This window comes from Scylla paramamosain, chromosome 30 (assembly GCF_035594125.1).
Source record: "Scylla paramamosain isolate STU-SP2022 chromosome 30, ASM3559412v1, whole genome shotgun sequence".
NCBI lineage: Eukaryota > Metazoa > Arthropoda > Malacostraca > Decapoda > Portunidae > Scylla > Scylla paramamosain.
In genome coordinates this window covers 14119115-14139755 of record NC_087180.1, presented here as the reverse complement: position 1 = coordinate 14139755, position 20641 = coordinate 14119115, and the positions used below count along the sequence as shown (strand labels likewise).

General features: G+C 43.6%; 1 long non-coding RNA gene across 1 annotated transcript in view; it reads right to left on the bottom strand.

Annotated features, from left to right (window-relative positions):
- Window positions 1-8516: 8516 nt before the first annotated feature.
- Window positions 8517-20641, bottom strand: part of LOC135115879 (uncharacterized) — a 72355-nt gene continuing 60230 nt past the window's right edge. Inside the window, exon 3 of the long non-coding RNA XR_010276088.1 lies at window positions 8517-8755. This is a non-coding gene — a long non-coding RNA (uncharacterized LOC135115879). The remainder of the gene's footprint in view (window positions 8756-20641) is intronic.

The window sequence follows — 20641 nt, the reverse complement described above, 5'->3', positions numbered from 1 at the left end:
TTTTTCCCATTCTTGCCTCCCTTACCTATAAAAACCTGTCCATATTTCTTCTCAGTCTTCCCTTTCCAATGTGTCTTTTCTCCCCTATAGCTCTTCACATTCTTTATATTTTCTCCTCTACATTCTACTCTTTTTCACCTCTCAATATCTTCTTCTTTTTTTCCCCACTCTTGCTATCTCTCCTCCCTAACATTCCAGTTCCGCTTGTATGCATCTCCTCCTCACACCTGTACCTTGTTACGTCTCCCCAATCTTCCCCGTGGTGCTTCTAACCCTGGACAACATTACAAGGAGTAGTATTAGTTAGTGTATCTTGTAATGCTTGCTGCTACTAAACGCTTCATTCTTGTTGTGTGATGTTACAGCCACCTAACGCCTCATCGCTGCTACACCATCTCGCTTTACGTCACTCACGCGTCACCACATCACGACCACAACTACAACCATTACACCACAGTTACCGCAGAAAACCAGGGGACCACTGCACCACACTACACCACATCAAAGCACCACCACCATTACACACCACACAACGCCCAACTGTCACCACCACAACATATCAAACCACAACACATCACGTCACAACACTACCAGAACACGCCACACCCCACTCGACTACAGCCATCACATCACATCACCACCACCACCACCGCCACGCCCCACCCCGCCACTCTCGCTCCAGATTGAAGGGAATGCAGAGGAATTTATTACGGTTGTTATTGAAAGAGAGTAATCGAGGGGAAAATGGAGGGATGGAGTAACCATAACCACTAAAGGAGATGTGATGGAGGAGGAGGAGGAGGAGGAGGAGGAGGAGGAGGAGGAGGAGGAGGAGGAGGAGGAAAAGATGAAAAGCAGGAAAGGGTAAGGGTGAAGGGCAATAGGAGGAGGAGGAGAAGGAAGAGGAGGAAGAGGAAAGAGGAAAGAAAGAAAAACGGGGAAAAAAAAATCTAGGAAACGGGAAAATGAGGCATTGCAAAAGAAGAAAAATTATCAAAGAGGAGATGGAAAACACAAGAATGAATAGGAAGAAGAAGGAAGAGGAGAAGAAGGAAACGAAAGAGGAAAGGAATAAGTAATTAATGTACAAAAATAAAGTCTAGACCGAAAAAAAATGGAGGAAATGGAGTACGAGGAGGAAGAGGAGGAAGGGGAGGAGGAAGAGGAAGAGACGGTACAAAAATATGGAAGAGATGTGGTTGGAGGAGATTGAGGAAGAGATTAAAGCTAATGTGGAAAACTAGAGGAGGAGGAGGAGGAGGAAGGATGAAGGAAGGAAGGAAGGAAGGAAGGAAGGAAGGAAGGAAGGAAGAAAGGAAGGAAAGAAGGAAAGAAAGAAGGAACGATGCAAAGAAAGATTAAGAAACCAGACGAGGATGAGGAAGAGGAAGAGGAAAGGAAGATGAATGAGATAGCGAGGTGGGAAACGAGAAACATAAAGGGGAAGAGGAGGAGGAGGAGGAGGAGGAGGAGGAGGAGGAGGAAGAAGAAGGACAGGGAGGCAGAATAAGTAGACGAACACCAATAATAATTTTCTCCTTTAAACCTTCCTTTCCCTTCTCTTTCCTCTCCCTTCCTTCCCTTCCCTTCCTTCCCTTCCTTCCCTTCTCTCCCCTTTCTTTCTCTTCCATTCCTCTCGCCAATAATGTCACCATCTACACTGACTAATCTACCTATTCGCTGTTAACAAACCTCTCCCTTCCTACTCATTCCCGCCCTCACTCTCCCTCTCCCTCTCTCCCTTCCTCTCCCTTGATTATGCCCTAATACTGTCAGCGATATTCTCCTCTCTTAATATTTATCCGATATTTCTTATTCTTAGAGAGAGAGAGAGAGAGAGAGAGAGAGAGAGAGAGAGAGAGAGAGAGAGAGAGAGAGAGAGAGAGAGAGAGAGAGAGAGAGAGTGTTACTATTTTCTTCCTGAATCTCTTGTTGAAACTCAGGAAATTTTTACTTTGCATATTTACGTTCTTGATTTTCCTTTCTTCCTTTCATTATTTTATTTTTTTTCTTACACACACACACACACACACACACACACACACACACACACACACACACACACACACACACACACACACGAGGGCTCACACACAAAGTTTAGCTCGTCACCACCGGAGGAGAGAGAGAGAGAGAGAGAGAGAGAGAGAGAGAGAGAGAGAGAGAGAGAGAGAGAGAGAGAGAGAGAGAGAGAGAGAGAGAGAGAGAGGCTAAGTAAGAAAAAGTTAAAAAAAAAAACAATCTGAGGTTACTTCACTGCTTAGTATGAGGAAAGTTGTGTTGCTTTTGGATTGCAAGTGCTGACCCGGTCCTTGTGTGTGTGTGTGTGTGTGTGTGTGTGTGTGTGTGTGTGTGTGTGTGTGTGTGTGTGTGTATTGTATGCTTCACAGTGAGGCTTCGTTTTCTTGTTTTCTTTTGTTTTTCTTACTTTATCTCCCTTCTCCCTCCGCCCCGTGTGTCTGCGTGCATGAGTCGTCGCGGGCATGAATGCAGCGCGGAGAACGTCTGGCCATTTGCATGTGAATTGAAGTCGCTTTGCATGTGCGTGTGAGTGTGGGCTGCCCGCGTGTTCCTGGGAGAGAGAGAGAGAGAGAGAGAGAGAGAGAGAGAGAGAGAGAGAGAGAGAGAGAGAGAGAGAGAGAGAGAGAGAGAGAGAGAGAGAGAGAGAGAGAGAGAGAGAGAGAGAGAGAGAAATTATAAAAACAAGTGTAAAGGGTAATAATAAATTTGAAAGAGAAACTAGACAGATAAGGACAAAGCAAACACGCACACACACACACACGCACACACGCACACACACACACACACACACACACACACACACACACACACACACACACATTCCTCATGTCTGTCGCACTGCAGGGCTACGTCATGCAAATAGAATGAAATGCGATGGATATCACGGCGTGTTAGCTTGTGTTTGTGTGTGTGTGTGTGTGTGTGTGTGTGTGTGTGTGTGTGTGTGTGTGTCCGTGTTGTCCTTGTATGCTCTCTCTCTCTCTCTCTCTCTCTCTCTCTCTCTCTCTCTCTCTCTCTCTCTCTCTCTCTCTCTCTCTCTCTCACCTCCCATCACACGATAAAAACTGAAATTCTTATTCATATCACAACTCTTCACGATCCTTACTCACTCGTCTTCCTTCCCTTTACTCCCCTCACCCTCCCTCACTCCTCCACTCCTCCCTGCCTCCCTGACTCCCACTGGTCAGGTCAGCAGGTCACCTTTGCTTGCACACCCACACACCCTTCAGGAAACAGCCAATCACAGCCTGGCACTCTTGCATATTCAGACACGTGGGAGAAATGGTCAGGGGTTCTTAGTACGGGAGACTGAGAGTGTGTGAGAGAGTAAGAGCAAGAGAGAGAGAGAGAGAGAGAGAGAGAGAGAGAGAGAGAGAGAGAGAGAGAGAGAGAGAGAGAGAGAGAGAGAGAGAGAGAGAGAGAGAGAGAGAGAGAGTAAAATTAAACGAGAGGATAAGAAATTAGACAAAAGCGTGTAATAGTTTAGGGACAGATGGAAAAACTTTGGACGAAAATATTCAAGAAATCTGAGAACATTTCCTGAGATAAAGTGGGAGGAAGGCGTCAGCGAGAGCGAGAGCGAGAGAGAGAGAGAGAGAGAGAGAGAGAGAGAGAGAGAGAGAGAGAGAGAGAGAGAGAGAGAGAGAGAGAGAGAGAGAGAGAGAGAGAGAGAATGTAAATTGACTAAGATTGAATGTGACAGGTGTAGAATGAGAGAGTGTGACGGAGATAGATGGTGTAGGCGAGGGAGGAAAATGAACTTGAGAGAGAGAGAAGGATGAGCTAATAGACAGATGGATAGACGGATAGATAGATATATAGATAGATAGATAGATAGGTAGATAGGCAGAAAGACAGACAGATAGATAGATAGATAGATAGATAGATAGATAGATAGATAGATAGATATATAGATAGATAGATACAAGTAGATAGATAGAGATAGATTGATATTTAGATAGATATTTATACATACATAGATACATACATACATACATACATACACATAAATAAATGAATGGATGGATAAAAATAGACAGATAAATATAGATGGATAGATAGATAAATAAATAGATAGATAGATAGATAGTAGACAGACAAAATATATAGATGGGCACACAGGTAACCAGATAAAAGATAATAAACATATATAAGATAAATAAATGCTCGATAATGAAATAAATAAGCAGAAAAGTGTGATGAATATTTAGATGGAAGGGAAGAAAGATCAGAATGGTATTGAAACACACACACAAACACACACACACACACACACACAACACCACCATCACCACCACCACCACCTCCACTACCACCACAGCCACAACCGGTGAAAAAATCATTAAAAAGTAAAATATACATCCATTCATACTTTTCATTGAGAGCAGAGGTGGTGTATTCAGGCGCCCCATTCACTGGCAGCCCCTCCAACCCACGCCTCATTCATTCATTCACTCATTAATAAAGGTGACATTTAAACATTCCATAAAAAGAGAACATGTTGAAAAAAAAATACATTCGGAAACTGTGTACGGTTTTTTTTTTAACTCTCTCTCTCTCTCTCTCTCTCTCTCTCTCTCTCTCTCTCTCTCTCTCTCTCTCTCTCTCTCTCTCTCTCTCTCGGAAAAAAGTTAGTGGGATATGTAGTAAATGTATGATTGTAACACACACACACACACACACACACACACACACACACACACACACACACACACAAACACAATTAATAATATGATTTTAAGACCAGATTCTTTTTGTTTTTTTCCCTTCATCTTTTTCCGATGGGATTTTGATCTTTGGAGGTAAACGTTTAGGAATAAGTGACTGAGAGATAATTTACTATTGGCTTTATTAAATAACTTTTTATTCAGTTATTTAAGGTGTTGGTTCACTGGTCGATTTTTCTTTCTTTCTTTTTTTCATATTTTCGAATGATTTTCAATGAAGCAGAGTTAATGAAGCTCATTGTTTCCGTGTTTTTCTTTCTTTTAATCGTAAACTTGAAAACACGAGGCGAATGAATTAAATAATGATGAAAATACTCGTGATTTCTCAATGAATCATGGCAATTATGAAGGACGGAGATAATTCTTGACTCTCTCTCTCTCTCTCTCTCTCTCTCTCTCTCTCTCTCTCTCTCTCTCTCTCTCTCTCTCTCTCCAATATTTCAGTCTGGCATCAGCATTTTCGTTTTCTGCAAAGTGGCGTTTATCATTTCCTTGACAGAGGTGAAGGGCTGCCGTCCCGGTGCCGCCCTCCCACTCAGCAAATCCCTCTCAGCCCCACTCATCCGCTGCTTACTGCCTCACGTGCGCTCTCTCTCTCTCTCTCTCTCTCTCTCTCTCTCTCTCTCTCTCTCTCTCTCTCTCTCTCTCTTACATCCCTTCATTCATTCTTTTCTCTCTTACTTCCTTACGTCTGTTTTTGCATTCTTCTCTCAACTATTTCCTCTCGTCCTTTTCCTCTTTCACCTTTTCTCTTCCCGTTCTCTTTCTTTCGTTTCCATCCTTCCATCCCTTTCTCCTTGATTTTTCCTTCCCTCCGTCTTTTATTTTCCCTATCCTTCCTACCCCATTTCCGCCCATTTTTCCTTTCTCTGCCTTCCCTCCACGCTCTCCACTCCTCCCTTCTCCTCACTGAAACTGCGCTACTCGGCCTGCCACTGCGCCATTCACCGCCAGTGGAATACCTGGCGGGTTTGTAGGTCACCTGGAATCCTCATAATTAGGACTATTCATGCTGTTTCTACCTGCATCCGAGTGTGCTTTCATCTACACACACTCTCACGCACACACACAATCAGGCATCCTAGTGTACGCATTTCCCGAACAGCAGAAGAAGGAATAAAAGTGCATTATTTATAAAGTTAATCCTGTGGAGGCTCATATGTTGAGTTTGGTCATTCACTTCAAGAGAGAAAGAAAAGGAAATTGTGGCTAAAAGTTCTTTCAGGGGACAGACAGACAGACAGACAGACAGACAGACAGAGAGAGAGAGAGAGAGAGAGAGAGAGAGAGAGAGAGAGAGAGAGAGAGAGAGAGAGAGAGAGAGAGAGCTTGATGAAAGGACTAGAGGCATAGCACAAAAAGAAGACACTCATACTCCAGAAGTAAAATGTATATCTTTTCTAACTTCACATTTTTTTCTCTTCCTGGAAGCTGGAAACATTCGTACCCTTAAAAAAATAGTTGAAAAAGGGAAGAAAATCATATGAAACTCACCATGTCCATCGAGTCTGTGTGTGTCTTGAAAACAGAGAAAAAAATCTAGTAAAAATTCTTGTCGACTCAACATTTTTTATTCAATACTGTTTGTTTTTGCAATATTTGTCTGTCTATCTATCTATACACCAATCAGATGTACAGATAGATGTTCGTGCCTAGAATGGAAACCTCGAATGAAACCTCTGGCATTCACAATTTCCCTGTAAACACACAGAGCTAGTCTTGAAAACACACGTATTTGAAAAGACTACAATGTAAACACAACACAATACGAGGTTTCTGTATCTTCGTGTCAAGAAAGAGTGGCGTGGAGAAACTCACCGTCCGTTGTGGAATGTTGGACAAGCTGACATGTAGGAAAAATAAAAGGAATATAAAAGATGACGCTCATATACAAAATGTCCCTAACCCAAACTTTTATAAAATACAACAAAAAAGAAACAAATAACACGCGATATGGAATGAAATAGCGAGCTTTTCAAGACTCCAATAAAAAAAATAAATAAATAAATAAGAGAAGAAAAATGCATCACCCGGAACTCTGCAACCTTAACAATCCGGGCGTTTGCGTGGCAGTCTGAGAGGGACGTGAAGGCCCCTGGATGCACGAGGTGTCTGCTGGGGAGGGGGAGGGGGAAGGGGTCGCAAGTTCTTATGCTGGAGGTAATGACAAGCAAAATTGTGTCCCTCCACTAGGCGAGGGGGGCAGGGGGTGGGTGTCGCGTTGCCTGTTTTGTTAGGAGCACAACACATGCCTATCGCCAGGTGGCACTACGCAAGCCTCTACTCAAGGTCAGTCCCATGCCAGTGAAAATGCCTGGGTTTAGGGGACACGGTCTTCATTTCCTCACCACACACTCATTTTCTTCAATTCATATCCCGTTTTCTATTATTCATTTTGTAGCCGCAAATTGCAAAGCGTTTTCAGTCCGTTCAGGTTAAGTTGTCGTTTAAGCCCCGCCCTTTCTAGTTTTTGGATGCATCTCATTAGCTGATGGATGAGCATGTCCCGCCCAATCACTCTTCCCCTGACTGGCGGTTGCTTATTAAGGAAAAGCGTTTAACTGGTGATCTGAACAGACTATACATGGGTTTTTCTCTCTCTTAACTAACCCCTGGAGGACTGAGGGAAGAGTTAAGAGAGTTGAAAGGACTATAAACTGCAGCTGACTGAGTGTGGTGGGGAGTCTCGACCGTTCCCATAAACCCTTACATTACCGAATAAAAAAAAGTAATCTACTCTCGCAAGACCCTTCTCTGAGGACAACCAAACAAGAGATAAATATGACAAGAAACACACGAACTCTATATAAGGAATATAAATTAAATTAGTGATCATGAACTTGGCAACGAAGTGCGAGGGAATGGCTAGAGGGGGGATGCGGAGGGGGCAACTCAGGGACGGGGGTCGGGGGGAGGGAAAATGGGGGACGTGGGGCGCGAGGGATGGGGGCCGGGGAGCGGGGGGCGGGAGCTCGGGGACGGAGGAGCGATGGGGGTGGGAGGGGAGCGAAGATGCTGTTGCAGTTGGACAGCTTCCAGACCAGGGATGCTCGGCCGGGGGGAGGGGTGATCTGACCTGACATGACCTGACCTAAGTGTGTGTGTGTGTGTGTGTGTGTGTGTGTGTGTGTGTGTGTGTGTGTGTGTGTGTGTGTGTGTGTGTGTGTGTGCATGCGTGTGTGTGTGTGTGTGTTTGCCAAGCTCTTAATTGTTTACTGACGGCTGTTTGTGGGGTCACTATGTTTGCTGACCTAATACAAACATCCATGTATTATTATTTGGTGTGTGTGGAGGAGAGCAGTGAATGTGTGAGGAAAGAGCCGAGAATTTCTGGTCTGGCTGCCGTCCCTCGGGCCGTGTTCCCGTCCCGGCCTCAAGATGGAGACGCTCGTGTTTTCCGCAGCGGTGTTTCCATCTTCGAGACAGGACGGTAACTCTGTCCCCTCTGGACCGTCAGGAGGAGGGGGGAGGTATACCAGGACAGCCTGCCCGGGCGGGATGGGGGCGTCTGGGGGTGGTGGGCGGCGCCACGACCTCCCAGCCGTCGCCAGCCCTGCCGCGGGAGGTGTGTTGCGGTCTTCCATAAAACCAGAGGTGGGGGAGGCGCGAGCTGTGGGAAGCGGTCTGGACTACCTCCACGGTGCTTCCGCATTAGTCCAGAAGCGTTTCACGGACCGGATCTGAAATTTCTGCTTAGGAAACTAGCCGTTCGGATGCAAGACCCCAGTGTGAGGGGCAGCCTGGGGCGGGCCGGGGCTGCCCCTCCACGCGGCGGCTCGCTAAGCAGCGGATCAGATCCGGGCGCCACACAGCGATCGTCACCTGTTACCACGGTCTGACTTTTAAGAGTATCACGCGGGCAAACCAAGTCAGTAGTAGAGAGAAAATAAGTCATGCCAGAGGGAAGAAGGTCAGTCTTATACCTTGCTTCCTCCGATTTGAGAGATGGTGGAGAGAATGGAGCCACGTCGGCCGTGAGAAGGCTGGAGACTATTATGTGATAAGTCCTGCAGGGAGGAAAGATGAAATGATGTTAAGAAGGGAGACAAAGGCGAGCAGGGGCCAGTGAGTCCTACCTCGTTAGTACGGCTCCGAAAGGTCTCGATCTACTGACTCACTTGAAATTCACCTGTACTGCCTCACGACTGACATCTGGACAAGGACAGCAATGGATATCAAGACCACAACATGGAGTGCGTACTTATATATCCACACCAGAACTCTCGTGTCCACAATCAGCCGTTGGATCAAGTCGAGGTGAACTTCAAATGTCAATTCAATCTCTTTTTCTTTCAAACTTTTCAACTTTTCTTATACTTTTGGAGGGTGAGTTGTATTAACGAGGCTTGACCTGAATTGAATATATAACCCGGAGGTCTACTCGCTACAGTGCTACAACGAGTGCTACAAGGGAACACATGTAGTAGAGAATATTGCAGTTAGAGAGTGAGTGACAGCTTTACAACACCTTGACTCAACACCTCACTAGCAACAGAGGTACGACAACTACGTGGGGTTTGGTTTAAGCTGTGAAAATCTTTTAGGAAATTTTTATACAAGTCTGAGGTGAAAAACAAAGAATACGTATATATACAAGGTGACAGATAACACACACACACACACACACACACACACACACACACACAAAGGGGTTAGAGACACACACAGGAAGCCCTGATGTAGCTGTGATATTGAAGGGGAGGGGACAGTGACTGGACAGGGAACGTAGTAATACAAAGACCACTGAAAAAGTTACTGGGAAATAAATGAAAAGAAAAGGTTACACATCAAGATAACCCTGTCTGTCTGTCGCAGAGAGAGAGAGAGAGAGAGAGAGAGAGAGAGAGAGAGAGAGAGAGAGAGAGAGAGAGAGAGAGAGAGAGAGAGAGAGAGAGAGAGAGAGAGAGATCGTCAAACAGAAAAATCAGCAACAGATAAGCTAGCAGACAGACAGACATACGGACAGATACACACAAAAACAGAGACAGACAGACAAACAGACAGACAGACAGACATACTCAGGTCACCCTCAACCTGCCACGTGGCCAGGGACACCACGGCCTCGACCCTTGAGTGGGAGGGAGACTGAGGGCCGTAGCGGAGGGTGGAGGAGGGAGGGACAGCAGTGCGCCTCCTTAAGATAACTTAGTATTAGAGTGAGAACCCGAGAGGAGGACATGGAGAGGAGCCTTCTGTGGCCTCTCCCTTCACCTTGGAGAGAGGGAGAGGGAGAGAACATGAAGCCAGGAGACGTTTTGGCATGACAGTGCAGAAACACACACAGCAACCAACACTACGTACAAGAAACACACATATAACTTGCTGTTTGTTGCATAGAAGGAAGGAGAGAGAGGAATAATTCGAGCAGTGATGCAGAGGTAGGTGTGTGTGTGTGTGTGTGTGTGTGTGTGTGTGTGTGTGTTGAGGCTTGTTTTTTTTTTTTTTCTTCTTTTCATTTTATTTTCTAGTGTATAATGAGGAAGCGTTTTCTCTTTTTTTTCTTCTTGGTAAGGGATTTCTTTATTGTTTTTCTTCTTCTTTTCGCTTATTCTGCTTTCGGGTTTGTTTTCATATTTGGTAAATTTTTTTTTCATCTTCCTTGGTTATGTTTTTTTAAATTTCTTTTTTCTTTCTCTTTCATCTTTCTCTCTCTCTCTCTCTCTCTCTCTCTCTCTCTCTCTCTCTCTCTCTCTCTCTCTCTCTCTCTCTCTCTCACACACACTTAAACTAGTACACGTATACAAAAAAGTTATAGCTTTTACTTAATCTTCATAGAGAAACATTCTATTTCGCAATTTCTAACCAGGAAACAAATAAACTGATAAAATAAAAAAAAAATGAAAAAAAAGAGGAGGAAAGAGGGAAGAAAGAAAGAAAAACCAAAGGATCAAAACAAATAAACGAATACATAACAAAAAAAAAAAAACAAGAAAGAAAAAAAAAAAGGTTACAAAGGATAAAATAATCCAAGACTTCACGTTTCAATCCCCACCAGAAAGTTCAAAGCCCTTATCCCGTCCACGCTCGCGGAAGAAAAGCAAGTAAGTTCAAGCAGCAGCGGCCCAAAAGATTCAGTCGATGCAGGAAATACTCAGACATATATTAGCCTGAGTGACTTGAGCGAGACTCGTCAGCCCGCGACACGATTTGAGGCTTTGAAGCTCCTCGTTGTCCTCGTCGTTCTCGTCCTCCTCGTCGTTTTCCCGCCGATTTAGAGATTGAACCGGGGCTGGAATTGCGCTATCTCTATTCGCTTTAAGACCTTCCGGGGAAATTTTTGCTGGGTTGCTCTCTCTCTCTCTCTCTCTCTCTCTCTCTCTCTCTCTCTCTCTCTCTCTCTCTCTCTCTCTCTCTGTCGATAAGTATATTTTATTCTCCTTTTTCACCTTCCTTTATCTTATTTTTTTCAATTTACTTCTCTTCTTTATCCTTCCCTCTTTCTCTTCTATTCCTTTCCCCTTTCTTCCCTTCCCTTTATCATTTTTCTTCCTCGTTTCTCCCTGAACTTTCCTTTCTCTTCCCTTTCCCTTCCTTTATTATCCCTTCCTTTCAATTCCATTCCTTTCTCTACCCTTAACCTCGCTTTCCCTTCCTCCACCTCTCTAAACCATGTCTTTCCCTTTTCTTTTTCTTCCCCATAACCCTTTCCCTTAACCCTTCCCACCCCTTTCGTTTATATTCTTCCCCTCACATCCCTTCATCTCACCTTTCCTCTTTCCTCCCTTCACCTTCACCTTTCTCTAAACAACCTCTTTCCATTCTCCTCCCTTCCCTACAGTCCTTCCCTGACCTTCCCATCCCTTTCGTTTCTGTTCTTCCCCTCCACATCCCTTCATCTCACCTCCTCTCCCCTTTCCCTCTCGTTGGGTAAAGATTGCACTGAGCTGTTGCCTCTCTCCGCCGCACCAATTTCTCGCCGACTGCTGGGTCTGGGCTTTGATTGGACCTATTCACATGATGGAGGCTTCATAGTCCCACACCCGTTTGGCAGCAGGGAAGTTCCTCGCGTCATATTCCTTCACCTTCCGTCTACCACAGCTCAGAAATGCGAGACCTCAATCATAGTTCCCTCCTTCATTTACTCCACCTGACTGCGGACTTTGTGTGTGTGTGTGTGTGTGTGTGTGTGTGTGTGTGTGTGTGTGTGTGTGTGTGTGTGTGTGTGTGTGTGTGTGTGTACGACAGCCGTCTTCATCTCTCTCTCTCTCTCTCTCTCTCTCTCTCTCTCTCTCTCTCTCTCTCTCTCTCAAGGACTTATAGAATATGCTGGATAAAGAATTCCATGGCCCAATAACAAACACGTCCATTTTGAGGGTGTTTTAAAGGGTGTTTTTGACTTGTAAATGTGCTTGTGTGCCTCGTTCCTTTCCCTCGCTGGCTACGTAAAGCTCTCAGAGACACGCCAAGAAGGCACTTTTATCCCTGCTCTTGCGTTTTAAAGGGTATTCGTGGGTAGTGTGTGTCCCTCTTAAAGTAGGACAAGCGTCACTACTGTCTGAATCACTACCACCATTTCTCCCTTCCACTACTCATCTCTACCACTCGTACCCTTATCCACACCACAACTTCTATGTCCAACGCCTTTAGTACTCACCCGCCTTCAGTATTTTCATCCACAGGACTTCTATCTTCATCATAACCATCTTTATTCTAACTCTTTTCACTCTTATTCTTATCCTCAACACCGTTACTGCTCATCCACTATTAGTATCTTCATCCACACCATTTCTACCTTTATCCTCACCGTCTTATCCCGAAAACCACAGTTCATCCTTACCATTCTCCCTCGTCCACAACGCTAACACTGATTCTCCCTCTTGTGTTGTATATTCGCCTGTTCCTATCCTGGGGAGTTGGACTTGGGACGTTCATCTGTGACTATTTCTCACATTACGGACCATATTCTGAGACACTTCTGCGCCACACCTCCAATACGTACAGTCAAAGGCCTCTAGCTAAAGTTACACGGATTTTTAATGGTGTTTTTTGGAGTTCTAGTGACAGTTTAACGAGATCTCCACTTTTTTCAACATGAGAAATACTATTGAGAACCCGGCTAGTCATCTCTGTGCCTTTTGAAAAATAGCCCATGGTGAGAGAGCAAAATGTTTAAGAAGTCAGCAATGCCTCTCTTTACCAGTCTACGGTTCACTTTGGCTTATACCACATGAAACTTAGCTAATTTTAACTTTACCATCACCACCCATCGCCACATGCATCCAGACACACAAAAGGCACAAACATACAAAGACACAAACACATAAACAACCAAACACACACACACACAAACACCCAAAAACACAGACACACACAGACACAAACACACAGACACGCAAACACAAAAGCACACAAACACACCAATACACACAGACACACAGACAAACAGACACATGCTCCAGCCAATCTAGATATCCCCCTTCGAGTACTTCCCCTCCATTCCACGTCTCATTGAACCCAGCGCCCTCTCTGATTCGATCTGCCAAACCGCCGGGCCTCGCGCCATCTCGTTAAGAGTCACGAGGAACATCCCAACCGCGCCTCTCATCCCCTTCAGGACTACTGCGTCACTTAAGGTCCGTATTTTGAAACGCTTTTGTCCCACACCTCCACTACTTTTAAAGGTTCTAGTTCATATTACACTGGTTTATAAGGGTGGTTTTTACGGTTCTAGTGAAAGATTAATATGATTTCTGTATTATTAACAGGGGAAACGCTCTTGAGAATCTGGTTAGTCATCTCTGTGGCCTTTGAAAATTGTCGTGGTGAGAAAGCAATGTTTCTGAATACGGGACTAAGTTCTAGATTGAAGCTGTGATATCTAAATAGGATTATATAAAGTTCATGTTTTGTAATGAAATGTTTGGTTTTGGTCTCCAATTCATCCACTTGAAATCATGTTTACTGTTCTGGTTTCTTCTCATAGTAACAAAACGTCGAGATGCAAGTTTAGTTTTCAAAGAAGCCACTGCCAGCAATGTGGTTGTGAAGGTCAAACATTTAATTGCCTGCAGTTTTATTTCAACTCAGTAAAACATTCTCAGGTTACTAATATTAAACAAGTGTCATGTTGCCATTAGCAGTTAAGGAAAATTACATTGAGTTTATGATATGTTTTGCAATGAAGGAATTATGTAAAGTCTCTAGTTACTCCTCTGCTACAATTATGTTTTAGTTTACTCGATTTTGAATAGCAATTAGTGACTATATAAAGTTCGCAAATTGGCAGTACCATTATGTGGATTTGCATTTCCCAGGGACACAGCGTTAAGATAATATTAATTTGTTGTCCTAGCCTTATTATTATTTTTTTTTTGTCCTTTGAATTAATATTTTGATTTTTTTTTTCGTTTATCTTTGCATTTCTTTGTATCAGTTCCTGCTTCTGTTTGTCTGTGTGTGTTTTTTCTGCTAGTCTCTCTCTCTCTCTCTCTCTCTCTCTCTCTCTCTCTCTCTCTCTCTCTCTCTCTCTCTCTCTCTCTCTCTCGTTTAATCTTGGAGGCTTTGATTATTTCACAAACACACACACACACACACACACACACACACACACACACACACACACACACACACACAGACCGTCATGGAATTCCAAATTTTCAGTACTCATCATTCATTCTGTTTCTCCTTCGTCCTTCACTCCACGATATTACACATCATTAATTCAACTACCGCTCGAAAACACGAAGAAATATAGACAAGGATTAAGAGAGAGAGAGAGAGAGAGAGAGAGAGAGAGAGAGAGAGAGAGAGAGCCACGACTCATTTTCTTCGTTAAAACTCATTTCACGTAAACTTGAAGAGATAAAACTAAAGCAACAACGAAAATAAAAACACTGAAAAAGCGACATAAAGAAAACAATACGACCTACGTTTCATTTTCCTTCACTTATATATTTTTTCACTGCCTCTCATTCTCTAAAGCGCTGAAAAATTGATAACAGCTCACGTTTCATTTTCTCTCATTCATACGGTTCCCTTATTGTTTCCCATTTTCCGAACGACTGAAAGAAAAGAATAGTACTGCCTGCGATTCATTTTCTATAATTCATAACGTTTTCTTTACCGCTTCCATTCTCTAAAGAGTCTAAACGATAAAGGGAAACGGAACACTGATATTACATTTTCTTCTTTAATTCAAACACCTTTCCGTATAGCGTTCCATTCTTAAGTCACACAAAAATAATAATAATAATAAAAATTCACATTACATTTTCCTTCCTTCATCTCGTTTTCTTTTATCCCTTCCCATTTTCCATCAGTAGCAGTCGTTCACAAGCGTGACTGACTCTTGCCAACATGTGAGTGCGTGTGTGTGTGTGTGTGTGTGTGTGTGTGTGTGTGTGTGTGTGTGTCCCTTGACGAAATTATAATTATAGAGAGCCAATAAGGCCAAACGTGATAGCCAATCAATGGGAAGGTATCTCTGACGTCATCACAACGGCTGGCCAATCACGGAGTCCCAAATGGAATCCTCTGTTGCCTCGCCCCGTGGAGATTCAGGAAAGACGGGATACAGGACTGTGAGTGAGGGAGACTTCAGTGTTTATGTTACTGTAGGAGGAAGTTATGGCGTATTGTTATGTTTTTATTTTTTTGTGGTTAATTGGTTGATTTGGTTTGGTTTTAAAAGAATTGTTTGTGTCTGATTAGGTAGTGTTGTTTGTTTATAATTTGTGTTTCTTTGAATGATGAGCTTTTAACTTTTTTTCTTTTAATTTTCACCTTTGTTTTCTTTTCCTCCTCTTCATCTTCCTATTTTCTTCTCCACTCCTTAAAGTAAAAATAAAACAGTGAAACATGGCATCCAAACGCGACACACACACACACACACACACACACACACACACACACACACACACACACAAAACACGATCAGCATCCGCTCAGGCACGGAGGCACGTCTGGCTTTCCGAGAGAGAGAGAGAGAGAGAGAGAGAGAGAGAGAGAGAGAGAGAGAGAGAGAGAGAGAGAGAGAGAGAGAGAGAGAGAGAGAGAGAGAGAGAGAGAGAGAGAGAGTGAGTGTCACACCCAAGCAGACGCCGCCACTCTCCTGACGTGTCTTCTGGGGACGATGTTTTTGTGAAGGCAAATAGAATACAACTTTAGGAGCCGTTGTTGATAGCGAGAGAATGTGAAGCTGGGGCGAGGAATTCTTAACTATCTTGTGTGTCACTGAAGTCATTGAATTTTGCATGATAGTGGCAGAGAGAGAGATGAGGTGCCTGCAGGAGGAATACAGGAGGAGGAGGAGGAGGATATGGGGAAGAGGAGCAAGAAGAAGAAGAAGAAGTTTATTTTTGTTATTACAATGGTTATTCCTTACAAGAAGAAAAGGAAAACGAGGAAGAAGAAAAGGAGCAGGAGGAGGAGGAGGAGGAGGAGGAGGAGGAGGAGGAGGAGGAGGAGGGGGGCAGAAAGGAATATAAAGGAAGAGCAAACATCAGCAGCCCTTTTAGTCTTTGCCGGGTTGTTTGTAGGGACTATCTAGCATATGGTAAGAGAGAAAAGGACAGCAAATGAGAAGGCTCCTCCCCACCAACCTCTCCCTTTAGATAAAGAGAAGAATAGGAAGAGGTGGAGGAGGAGGAGGAGGAGGAGGAGGAGGAGGAGGAGGAGGAGGAGGAGGAGGTTAGTAGTATTAATGACAAGAATAGAAAGGAAATATATTCAAGAAAATGGAAACGAAGAGAGAGAGAGAGAGAGAGAGAGAGAGAGAGAGAGAGAGAGAGAGAGAGAGAGAGAGAGAGAGAGAGAGAGAGAGAGAGAGAGAGAGAGAGAGAGAGAGAGGAAAAGTCACGGAGGGAGTGGAGGGGATGTTGATTGCGTTGAGGGGAGAGACAAAAGAGAGGGAGAGTGTGACACCATGAAGGGGAGAGGGAGGGACACGGACGAGTGGGAGTGAGGGGAATGGATGGTTAAAGAGAGGGGAGAGGGAGGCTTTGGCAGAGGAAGAGAAAAGGGGTTAGAGGAACTGATAAAAAATGGAATTGAGTGGAAAAAATGAAGTGATTTGCTGTAATAAGACTGACGTATGTAAGCCTGGTAGTAATGATGATAGTAATAGTTAGAATAGACGTGAAAGGAACAGGTGGCAATGAAATTTATTGGTGTATAACGAGGGTGTTTATTTATTCACCGCTACTGGTGAGTTACGTGTTGGAGATCAGAATGGAACAGAACAAAGCCTGGATATAATTGATTATGGTAATGCTGGGAAAAGAGGACGGTGAAAAGCATAGCATCCATCCACACACACACACACACACACACACACACACACACACACACTGAGACAACACACAGCACCGCACAACACACAAAGAACACAATTATTCATCACACAAAAAAAAAAAAAACAAAGTATAATTACAAGACCAAACAAACAAAACCAGCACCTCCCCACAAAGAAATACAAAAAAAAAAAAAAGTAAAAAACAGGTCACATCACGCCTCTTCTCACCTCTCATGGGGGTCAGAAGTGCATGACCTTTTGTAACTTTCTTTTCTGACCCCTTGACCTATGTGACCTTGGCCAATGACCTTCCGCAGTGCGACTCTTCCGAAAAGGATCAATAGCTTCTCGTGGGTGCTAAAGGATTGGAAGGAATTTGACCACGAGGAGTTGGAGTAAGAGAAGGAGAAAGAGAGGAGGAGGAGGAGGAGTGGCTTTGGAGTGAGACAAGCAAAGAAGAGGAAAAGAAGAGGTGCAGGAGGCGTTGTTGTTGGATAAGAGGAGGAGGAGGAGGAGGAGAAGGATGAGGAAAAGGAAGAAGCAGACAAAAGAGAAGAGGAAAAAGAAGAGGTCCAGGAGGCATTGTTATTGGATAAGAGGAGGAGGAAGAGGACGAAAAGGAAGGAGAAGAAGGCAGGCAAAAAAAAAAGAGGAAAAAGAAGAAGTGCAGGAGGCTTTGTTGTTGAATAGAATGAGGAGGAGGAGGAAAAGGAAAGAGGAGAAAAAGAAGACATGCTTGTTGAGTATGAGGAAGACGAAAAAGGGTTGGAGAAGAGAGCGAGGCATGACTTTGGAGTAAGAATGGCGGAAAGGTAGAGGAGGCGTGGTTATTGAGTAAGAAGAGGAGGTGGATGAGGAGGAGGCAGAGGAGGAAGAAAAAAGAAGCGGTGAAGGAGAAGGAAGAGGAGACATGACTGTTGAATAAAAGGAGGAGGAGGAAGAGGAATAAGAGGAGAAGAAGAAAGAAGAAAAGAAGGCATAGTTGTGAAGTGAGGAGAAGTAGGACAGGAGGAGATGTGAAAGAAGGTGGAACTGAAGGAGGAGGAGGAGGAGGAGGAGGAGGAGGAAGAGAAGATAGAAAGGTCGCTTGTACCAGTGAGGTCAAGGGAGACAAATGATGGGACGAAAATTATGGAAGTAAGAAGAGAGGAAAGAGATTATTTGATTAGAGTGAAGGAGAGTAAAGGAGGACACACGCTTGGCACTGACCACCGCCAGCTAATGTGAAGGAGGGGACGAAAAACAAAAAGAAATGGAAAAACACAGACAACATAGCTCAAAAAAAGGTGATTTTAATACGAGAATGATAATAAATGTTCGTTGTTTTGGATTAAGAGATGATTAGCATTCTTTTCTTTCATATAGAAAAAGAGCTTACGTCGAATATAATGAATGATAATTTTTTAAGAGCAAAGAAGATAAAATTAATTTGTATTATTAATCAGTTTGTGTGTTTTTGTTCAGAAATTCGAATTGATTTCTGAATCATACAAACTGAAATACGAATTCACATTTCATCTTTAATAATACTTTTAACTGCACAAGAGAATCATCTTAAGATAATCAGTTACGAATATTCATGAAAAAAATATGAGAAACATTGCCAGACGTACAAGAGAAGGGAATAATAAAGATCTTGTTTTGTTACCGCATAGTTTGGAAATAGAGAGATAGACAGATATATATAGAGACAAAGATAGAGGCATTAAAAGATAGACAGTGACATTTAGAGACAGATACAGAAAGACAGAATACCATATATTTCCCTCAGCTTTCAAACATCCCTGGCACAGTTAGGTTATATTATGTTATGTTAGGTGAGGTGAGGTGAGGTGAGACGAAATGAGATGAGATGAGGTTAAGTGAGATTAGGTTAGGTTAGGTACATAAGGTGAATTGAGGTAAGGTGAAGTGAGGTGAGGTGAGGTTAGGTTAAGTTATGTTAGGTTATGAGCAGCGGTGGATAGGAGAATAGTGAGGATAATTTCAAGTCACTCCAAGACAACCGTAAATTATCCAAGCAAAACAAAAGGAAAACAAATCAAAACAACCCATTATATCACTGCACCACAACTCAATAACGATTGCCCCCCTTGGTATTAAATCACCCCCTACTGTAGCAACACAGAGGCTACAGATTACAAGTTCACAGGCCCAGTATTACAGAAGATTGCCTTGTGCTCAGGTGGCGCCGAGAACCTCATGGGGGACAACAGGTGCGTTTGGATGGTGGTGGCAGGTGGTGGTGATGGTGGTAGTGGTGGTAGTGGTGGTGATAGTGGTGATAGTTTTCAAGAACGACAGAAAATGGTGCTTTTGGTGGTGGAAAATGAAGTGGCCTGGTGGTGGTGAAGAGCGGTGGAGGCAGTGGTGGTGACAGTGGTGGTAAGAGGGGAGAGGAGGAAGGAGAGGTGGAGGGAGCGGCAGAGACAGATGGTGGTGGTGGCAGGTGGTGGGGAAAGACTATAATTTAGAATTGCCGCCTGATACACCTCCATCACCGTGCTCCTCCTCCTTCTCCTCCTCCTCCTCCTCCTCCTCCACTTCGTCCTCCTCCTCTTCCTCCTCCTCCCCAATGCTCGTCCTCTTTTACCTTCTTTTTCCCGCCCACTTTCAGAAACCTCTACGTATTTTCTTATTTTCCGTGCGCTGCTTTCCTCCTGCTTGCATTGTGTCTTCATTTTTATATTTCTCTTCGTTTTTTTATTCTCCTTTCATCCTTCTCCCTGCCATGATTCTCTTTTTTTTATTTTTGTCTGTCTTTGTGTGCGTCTCTCTCTCTCTCTCTCTCTCTCTCTCTCTCTCTCTCTCTCTCTCTCTCTCTCTCTCTCTCTCTCTCTCTCTCGATGCATTAGTCCAGGCCCTTTTTTTCCTTATCAAATCTTTCCCTCTCGGCGGTGACTCGCTGCCAGACGTGAGATGAAAATCGAGGCTGACAGATGTAGGAAAGGTTTGAGCGAAGCCATTTCCTCGCCGGATGCAGAGGGAAGTGTGAGGGAGGCAGCACGTACCCGCCTTCTATATATAGCACATGAGATCTGCGCGAATGGAATAACTTTGCCAACGGGACTCGAATGTTTAGGTTACGTAAGGAGATTGAGTGTTACATGACGGCCAAAGTTGAGACGGCTGCAGAGTTAGTTATCAGATATGGGTTTGTACACTGACACGCTTTGCTCTCTCACAATATCTACTTGCAGAGGCCATTGAGATGATTTGCTGAGTTCTTAAGAGTTTTTCTCATGTTAATACGAGTAATAAGGGTATCTTGTTAATCTGTCACTAGAACTGTAATAAACGTCCTTGAAGACCCATTTCATTTTTTCTATATAACAGAGATACGCACATGAGTGTTTCAGAATACATTTCAAAGTTTTGCATTCCTAAACGCTTTGGAATCTTATCTCGACAAGTCTTAAGAGGTTCGAATAGAAGTTAATGGGATTTTCAGGAGTGTTTTCATGATTACAAGAAGAGTTTAATAAGGATTCTGCATCATCAATGGGAAAACATTCATGAGAACTGGACTTATCATCTCTGTAGCCTTTGAAAATATTCCTGACAAGAAAATGTATTAAAAAGTGTTAAAAAGGTTCTTAAAATTTTTAGTGATGTAGTATGATAACATGAGCTCCTGAAATTATGTATTTGTAAGAAACGT